Genomic DNA, 8,936 nt, shown 5'->3' with positions numbered 1-8,936 from the left:
GGTCCCTGCGAGAGCAGGTCTAGATGTGGTGATAGGATCCATGGGTATCCTACTGTCATCCTTACAATCTCTGCATACCAAGATCTTCTGGGGCCCACAAGAACCACTGACTTCTTTTCCTGCTTGATCCTGCGAAGAAGTTGTGGTAGCAGCAGAATAGGAAGGAATGCATAAATCAATAAGAACTGATCACACGGGGTCACCGACGCATCTTTTCCATATGTGAGTGGATCCCTTGGTTTTGACACAAAGTTGTCGACTTTTTTGTTGAACCTGGACGCTGTTAGGTAGCCCGACTTTTCCTTGTGGCCTAGGCTCTTGGAGATGGCTCAGTGGAAGTCCTCGCCGGCGAGATAACCAATGACTCATACACAATTGTGATGCTGAAATGGTTACAATCTTTAATTCTGGTTTTGCCGTTTTTATACTATTTTTACAAGACTCTGCCCCAATTTTTGGGGACCAATCAAAATTATACACATTAGCTCACATTATTCATTAGCTCATTATTCTGTAATGTCTTGTGACCTTAACCTTAACCTCTGTATTTCAAAGCTTATCCCAGTTCAATATTTCCTTACTTTTTGTCACCGTCTGCTGATCAGCCACAACTTCCTAAAAACCAAATCTAGCCTCAGTAACAGTGTACAGAGAGGAAAACCACAAACAGATGCTTTAAGATGAAGACATTTTAACAGAAATAGATCATGAGATAATTCAGTATTAAGCAATACTATCATGAGATAACTTCTTGAATTGTATTAAGAAAAGTTTCTTTAAAATCACTTAAGCAGACAAGCATAAAAGCAATAATCAGAATCAACAATCAATAATGCAATGTATTATGGAATCTCCTTACAATCCTCCCTTTGACCATTCGATATTATCGAAATGGTCATTCTCTACCTTTCTGTTTTTAGGCCTCATGAATTCATATCCTCCGGCCTCATGTTCCTGACTCTCGTACCATACAGTGGGATCTCTGGGAATGGGAGTCAGCTTCATGGTTTCAGAACGTGCTTCGCTACCCTTCCTGCAGAGGCATTTGAGTAACATGAAGCATGCATACAAGAACAATAGGGGGTGTTCCATTCAGGAAAGGAGTGATGTTTAAGGGAATGGCCATTAATGGGATTCTGGCTGTACTAGGGTGGAGTTTGCTGCATATCCAACATTTCTTAAAACCAGACTTTTGTGCATAACTGTACTTAAACTTTAACAACAACATTCTGTCGGTGAAACCTGAAGGGGGTTCAGTGGGGTGTATACTTCTTTTATATTTTAAACTAGGTGGTGCATTGGCTGTCTGTGCTTTCCCACATATGCCTTCTAATAGCCCTGAATCTTCTGGATGGTACACACAATTTGCTATTAACCAAACAGGTATGAATACTATCAGAATCAGACATGTCCAGAAGCATAATGTTTTTCCTGACACAAAAGTGGAAATCATTTTTGTCAGGTACTGTGTACAAAGTTCTGCTACTCGTTTCTTCCTGTGGGTGAGGGATTTGTCTCGTCGTTCAGAGAGATTTGCTTTATGCCTTCTTGAACGTCCTTCAAGTCTGGTTGCTGTTCCTGGTCAGAGGAGTCCTGGGGTGCTGGAGGCGGGTCTGGGGTCTGGGGTTGCTGTGGACACTTCTTTAGCCGGCTGGCGTGGATCCAGGTGTTTCCTAGATCGGTCAGTACAGCAGTTCTGGAAACCTTCTCTATCTTCCAAGGTCCAGAGTAGATTGGTCCGATCCTCTTTTTGTGGGCCAGTTGCTTGACTAGCACTTGATCTCCTGGGATGAAGGGGTGTGTCGGCTCTGTGGAAAGAGGAGAAAAGGTGACAGAGACATGTTCGTTCATTTCCTGTAGCATACTTACCAGATTTTTCACGTACATTTCCTGTTGGGAATAGATGTTAATGTCAGTGTTTTGATCTAAGTTGTTTGTACAGAAAGACTTTGTGTATATGTTTGTTAGGGCGGTGGTACCTATATGTCCTGGACCATGGAGATAGGAAAGTATGAGAACACTGCTTGCTTCTGGTATGCCCAATATCTTCCCCTCTTTTGACCAAAGACCTTCTTGGTCCTTGGTCAAACCATTCTTGACCCAAAAAGAAACATCCTCCTCTGTAGCTAGTCCCTGTATCTGTGCCACAATGGTTTTAAAGTTGGGTGATGTAAAATGTTCTTTGAAGAACATTGTTGTGGGGGCTGGCTGACCAATGTATAGGGCAGCGGCCTTTTTTGCTTCTCTGTCTGCCAGCGCGTTTCCTTTGAAAATTCTGCTGTTATTTGATGAATGTGCCTTTACCTTGATGACCGCTATCCGCTTTGGGAGAAGAATCGCTTGCAAGAGTGCTTTAATTTGCGTAGAGTTAGCAATTGGCTTGTTGTCAGCAGTTTTAAATCCTCTATTTGCCCATATTACGCCATAGTCATGCGTGACCCCAAAAGCGTACCTACTATCTGTGTAGATGTTTACCTCCTGATCTGAGAAAAGTATGCAAGCTCTTGTGAGCGCCTCCAATTCTGCTACCTGTGCCAAGGAGGGTGGTAAAGCTTTTGCTTCCAACACCACATCAGGGAGTTGGACAATGGCGTACCCTGTCAGGAATGTTGCATCAGAGGGGCGGGAGCAGCTGCCATCTATGAAAACGTCCTGTACTCCTGGTAGGGGAATGTCAGTGAGATCTGGGCGAGGGCTGGTTATTGCTGCAACCTGTTCAACACAATTGTGTTTCTGATCAGGGTCTCGTGGCAGCCTGAGCAAAGAATGCAAAAGGCGGACAGTGGGATTACTTGGTGGTGCGTGTTTGAGAGTGAGGTTATCAGTATTCAGAAGTGTGATCTCATACCCACTAAGCCTTTGTGTTGTCATATGCTGCGTGTTCATGTTTTGCAGGAGGTGAGTCACTGAATGAGTAGTGTAGAGAGTCAGCTCATGGCCTAATACTGATTTGTTAGCTTCTTGAACTGCCATTGCACAAGCAGCAAGGTTTTGTAAACAAGATGGCATCCCTTGTACTTGGGTAGGCAACTTTTTTGAGAGATAGGAGACTGGTCGGTACCCGGTTCCATGTTGCTGTGTTAAAACTGCAGCAAAGGAATTTCCCGACACCACACAGTATAATTGAAAAGGTTTGCCATATTCTACCAATCCCAGGGCGGGGGCCTGAGTCAGACTTTTTAACAAGGCCTGAAAAGCATGGAGCCTTTCTGTTGTCCAATCTATTGTCTTTGGGGCGGTGGATAAGGTAGCCTCCCTCAGAATGCCATCATAATATGAACAATCTGGGATCCATTGGCGGCAATATACGATTGCGCCCAAGAATGACAGCAAGGTTGCTTTGTCTCTCGGAGGACTGAGAGCCTGCAGGGCTGCGGCACGTTTGGGGGATACTAGCCTGGTTCCCTCCTTCAAAATGCATCCCAGGTATTCTACCTGACTTTGACACCATTGTATCTTCTTCCGCGATGCTAGGTGGCCAGACCTGGCCAGGTGATGTAACAGAGATGTGGAATCGACCGCACAATCTTCAGCAGATCGACTGCACAGGAGCAAGTCGTCCACATACTGTATTAGTACCGACCCGCGCTCAGCAGTCCATGACTTAACTGTCTCATTAAGGACCATGGAGAAGGCTGCCGGACTGTCCACATACCCCTGCGGTAATCTTGACCAGGTCAACTGCTGAGCCTTTTTTCCCCATTGCCATGAGAACGAGAACATGGGCAATACCCCTTCATCGATCGGGATGCTAAAAAATGCATTTGCCAGGTCCACTACTGTGTAGCAAAGGGAATCAGCAGGTATTTTCAAAAAGATGAAAGAAATATCTGCCACCAAAGGTGGCAGAGGTATAACCTGCTTGTTGACGGCCCTTAGGTCCTGTACAAGCCTCCACTCCCCATTCGCCTTTTTCACAGGGTAGATTGGTGTATTCCAGGGGCTTATAATGTGTTTCAGAATCCCTTTTGCTATGTAATCATCGATTAATGGTGTGATGCCTTCAATTTTTTCGAGTGGCAGGGGGTATTGCTTGTGATATTCAGTTTTGAGAGTAGGTCCCTCCCCATTAAAGATACTGGACAATCCATAAGGACAGCAAAACTCTGGGTACATAGTACCTGCCCTTCTGGAGTAGCCACGGGCAATGGTGGAGTGATGGGGTGGGTAATTGATGTCCCATTTATGCCAATAGAGTTTCCCTCAGTACAGTGCGGTGTGTCATATATGGTATCATTCAAACTACTGAATGTAGCCCCTGAATCTAATAATAGACATATCAGGTGATTGTCTACCCGCAATAGTACCTGCGGAAGACTTTTCCACGATGGATTATAACACACAAGGCTGAGGGACGGGACATTCTCTTGGCATCCCTATTGTGGGGTCCGCCGAGCGGATGGCCACTGCATCGGGATGCGTGGGGGTGGTCTATGAGGCTGAGGCTGGTATTGGGGTTGTGGTGGGTGAGGATACCTGATATCCTGAAGGCGTTGTGGGGTGGTGTTTAGATTCCTACCTCTTCCTCTCTGAGCGTTTGTTCCAATTCTGTAGGGACATTGGGACTTCCAGTGTCCCAGTTCCCCACAGTTAAAGCATCCCTTGTCTGGTGGGTAAGCCTGATCTGGGGGATAAGATTGCATTGGTGGATAAGGTTGCATTGTCATTATGTGGGTGGGCGGAGTCTGGGTTGGTGTCAGGGAGGGAAAAATGCCACCCTTCTGCTCAAATACCCCTGATGTTTCTCGTGATCTAGTATCCTTTCGTATGCCTCTAAATCTTCCCTTTTCCTCTGTATCCTTTCTTCCTCTACCTGCTGTCTCTTATTAAATTCTTCCTGTTTCTCCTCCCATTCCTTTTCCCTGGGGCTCAACTTCCCGACTCCTTCCTCTTCCCCCTCTTTCAGGGTCTTTCCATCCCTTTCTTCCTTAGTTATCGCAGAATATTCTCTCATCTCACCTTCCCTCTTATCCAGCTCTCTTTTATACTCTTCCAGCTCTTTCTCCCTCCTAGACATTTTCTGCTCTATTTCCTCCTTTCTTTCTCTAAGCTCTTTTAACTTCTCTTCTAATTCCCTTTCCATTTTTCTAATCCTCTCTTCTTCCCTACTTTCTATACCTTCTGCCCGGACTTCCTCTTTCCTGCTTCTACTTTCGTTTTCCCATCGTGTAACTTGTGCCTGGTCAGCTGCCCCATACACTATGGTGGCCAACACTGCTGAGTCTAAGGATGGATACAGCTGAAGACATGGACCCAATGTTCCATCTTCCTGTTTAACCATCACATAAGGGGGGGGTGGTGGTGCCTCAGGTTGCTGAGATAGGGCGGGTGAGTTTACAGGCTTTACTGTGGGGACTTTAGTTACATACTTTGTTTTGTACTTAGCTAAGCATTTATTCCATGTTTTGTAACAATCTTTCATGTACTGGGTGTCTTCCCATTTCCCAGGTGGATAAGAGTGCTTGTGCACCTGACACACCTTGCTCACCTCTTTCCATTCATCCTCTGAACAGGGACCTAGTGGTCCTGGGTCATGTATTCCCAGCTGTTGGCACCGTTCTCTGACCTGTGTCCAAAAAGGTTCTACCTGTGGCCCTGGTAGTGTGTTTTTAACATACTCATAGGGGGATGGGTTGGCCATGGTCTGGGTTGCTGCAGAATTCCCCATCCAATAACCTTGGTAGGGTGTGTCTAGTACAGGGACACAGATGAAAGCAACCTGTTTGGGCTATAATTTGTTCCCTGACTTGTGAATATGTCCCCTCGTCTGTTATTGCTGTGGGGCTGATATAGCTATGAAGGTTAACCCTCAGTACTCGGTATAGGAACCCCCTCCTCGTGGCAGGATATACTCCCCTTGCACCAAGTCGGTATGAGAACCCAGTTGGTCTAGTGGTAAGCAGGATCCACGTCCTGTCAACACTAAGGAACAGTAAACCAAAGGTGCAACGTGGGCAGGCGGGCGCTATTTCACTACAATCGGGTTCCTGATTTATGTTGTTCATTTAGTGCATATATGTGTAATGCCTTAATAAAAACCCTTCGAATCAATACAATACTTTACATTCAGTTATCGTACATATATATACCATACACTTATCTCTAATTCTCTATACACCCTAAATACTTACGGTGGTACCTAAAAGAAAAACAAGCAAAATCATATATATATATACAATGGCCAAACAAATTTACATTATATCAACATGTTATTATAAGTGCACTATATTTCCCCCAAAAAGATTGGGCGTCCACTCAGCCACTCCTTATACTGCGGGCGTATCCTATACTTCCCGAGTTTTAAACACACTTATTATATATATACCTCTCAATACAGTCAGACCAGCCTAGTCAGACTACTCAAAAAACCCAAAATACCTGCGAGCCCCTCTAACCTCCCAAGGGGCCAGCCTAGCCCGTTGCGAAGGCACAGTTATGTAAGTGGGTGGATATACAAGGTTATTTGAACAAGGTAAGCACCAACACCAGTTACCAAAAAATAGGTAAAAAGGAGCAGAATGTGCCTTACCTGTTCAAACAAACGCAAGACCCCACTCCTGGTACCAAAACTGTTAGGTAGCCCGACTTTTCCTTGTGGCCTAGGCTCTTGGAGATGGCTCAGTGGAAGTCCTCGCCGGCGAGATAACCAATGACTCATACACAATTGTGATGCTGAAATGGTTACAATCTTTAATTCTGGTTTTGCCGTTTTTATACTATTTTTACAAGACTCTGCCCCAATTTTTGGGGACCAATCAAAATTATACACATTAGCTCACATTATTCATTAGCTCATTATTCTGTAATGTCTTGTGACCTTAACCTTAACCTCTGTATTTCAAAGCTTATCCCAGTTCAATATTTCCTTACTTTTTGTCACCGTCTGCTGATCAGCCACAACTTCCTAAAAACCAAATCTAGCCTCAGTAACAGTGTACAGAGAGGAAAACCACAAACAGATGCTTTAAGATGAAGACATTTTAACAGAAATAGATCATGAGATAATTCAGTATTAAGCAATACTATCATGAGATAACTTCTTGAATTGTATTAAGAAAAGTTTCTTTAAAATCACTTAAGCAGACAAGCATAAAAGCAATAATCAGAATCAACAATCAATAATGCAATGTATTATGGAATCTCCTTACAGACGCAACAGACCTATGTCTGGAATCCTCCATCTTTGGCATATAGGCAGAAAGATTTTTGGGTGAAGGGACCACTCCCCCAGGAACAACTGCTGGCAACTCAAGTAGTCTGCCTACCAATTCTCTACCCCTGGAATGAAGATTGTCAATATCCGCGGCACCTGCTTTTCTGCCCGAGCTAGGATATGGTTTACCTCTCCCTGGGCTGCATGACTTCTGGTGCCCCCTTGGTGATTGAAATAAGCCACTGTTGTGGCGTTGTTGGATGGAATTCTGACAGGACAAATCCGCAACCTGAATGTCCAGGCCCTTAGGGCTAGGTGCGATGCCCAAATCTTTAGAATGTTGATGGGCAAGGTCCAATTCTGGACCATTTCCCTTGGACAGTCACCTCTTCCAAGACTGCTCCCCAACCTGAAGGCTGGCAGCTTTAATTACCATCTTCCAGGTAACTGGTAAGAAGGATTTCCCCTTCTGCAGATTCTTGGATATCTTCCACCAACTGAGGCTCTGGCGCAACCTTTGGCGACAGACTTTTTGTTAATCTAGCGCTTGGACCTTCTTGTTCCAGGCAGACAGGATACTGTTTTGCAGGAGTCTTGAATGAGACTGAGTATAGGGAATCGCTTCGATTGAAGCCACCATCTTTCCCAACAACCTTATGCAAAGGCGAATAGAAGGACCCTTCTTTGCCCTGACCACTTGAACCAGCTCCTTTATGGAACTGATCTTTGCCTGGGGTAAAAGCCACCCTCTTCTGGGCTGCATCTATAACCAGACCCAAGTATTCTTAGTCTTCTTAATGATTTTAAAGAAGATCTCTCTAAGTTGAGGACCCAACCTAGGTATTTCAGGTAGCTGATTGTGGAGACCATGCTTTGGTCTAAGCGGGCTTCCGACCTGTCTATTCAGAGCAGGTTGTCTAGGTATGCTACAATTGTTATACCTTGAGTCCTTAATCTGGCCAAAGCAAGGGCCAGAAATTTTGTAAACAACTGAGGTGCAGTAGCTAGACCGAAAAAGACAATGCTCCAACTGAAAGTGAAGTTTTTCTACTTCAAAACGCAGATATTTTTGATGAGCGGGGAAAAATAGGCACATGCAGGTATGCATCCCTGATGTCGACTGATGCCAGAAGTTCTCCTACTTATAGGATGGAAACAACAGATTAGATTGATTCCACATGGAAAAAGTGGATATTTCAGGTACCAGTTTAGATCCTTGAGATCTAGCATGGGTCTGACATCCCCGTTTGGTCTTTGGCCCTGTGAAAAGGTTTGAAAAGAAACCCAACCCCTGCTCCATCTGGGAGACCACCATGACCCTTTTTGAGACATAAGTTGGACTAATGCTTGAAAAAAGACTTCTTTTTCTCTGGATCTATGGACCTTTGCCCTGAGAAAAACGTGGAGATGGGAAATCTCTGAACTCTAGTTTGTAGCCAAGAGGTATTATGGAGACCATCCATCTGCCTCAAAACTCCTCCTGCCAGACCCTTGAGAACTGCAGAAGTCTTCCTCCCCCACTCGAGCGAGCGGGGCAACCCTTCATAAGAGGCTTTAGCGTTCTGTTTTGTAGTTTTTTTTCCCCCCAGGGCTTCTTTTGTCCCTGGGGTTGACCCTGAAGTCCTCTTGAACCTGATGGTGGAGGCTGTCGCGACTGCCTGAAGGCAGATGCCCCTGGCACTGGAGAAAAGAGCCTGTTTAAATGAGGGACGTCTTACTCCTTTTCTTAACTGGCGAAAGGGTACCCTTTCCCATTCCCAACAGCCTTTCACCATGGAAAGGA

General features: G+C 44.9%; 1 long non-coding RNA gene across 1 annotated transcript; it reads right to left on the bottom strand.

The window, feature by feature from the left end:
• Positions 1-375: 375 nt before the first annotated feature.
• Positions 376-7,142, bottom strand: LOC143930172 (uncharacterized). Its single transcript, XR_013262724.1, has 2 exons — positions 6,530-7,142; positions 376-1,808 (listed from the first exon to the last, which is right to left on the bottom strand). It is a non-coding gene; the product is annotated as an uncharacterized LOC143930172 (long non-coding RNA).
• Positions 7,143-8,936: the final 1,794 nt, after the last annotated feature.

This window comes from Lithobates pipiens, unplaced genomic scaffold, assembly GCF_037356315.1.
Source record: "Lithobates pipiens isolate NorthernLeopardFrog02 unplaced genomic scaffold, aLitPip1_a1.2 Scaffold_25, whole genome shotgun sequence".
NCBI lineage: Eukaryota > Metazoa > Chordata > Amphibia > Anura > Ranidae > Lithobates > Lithobates pipiens.
Note: the sequence above shows the minus strand (reverse complement) of the source record. Positions and strands in the feature narration are given on the sequence as shown.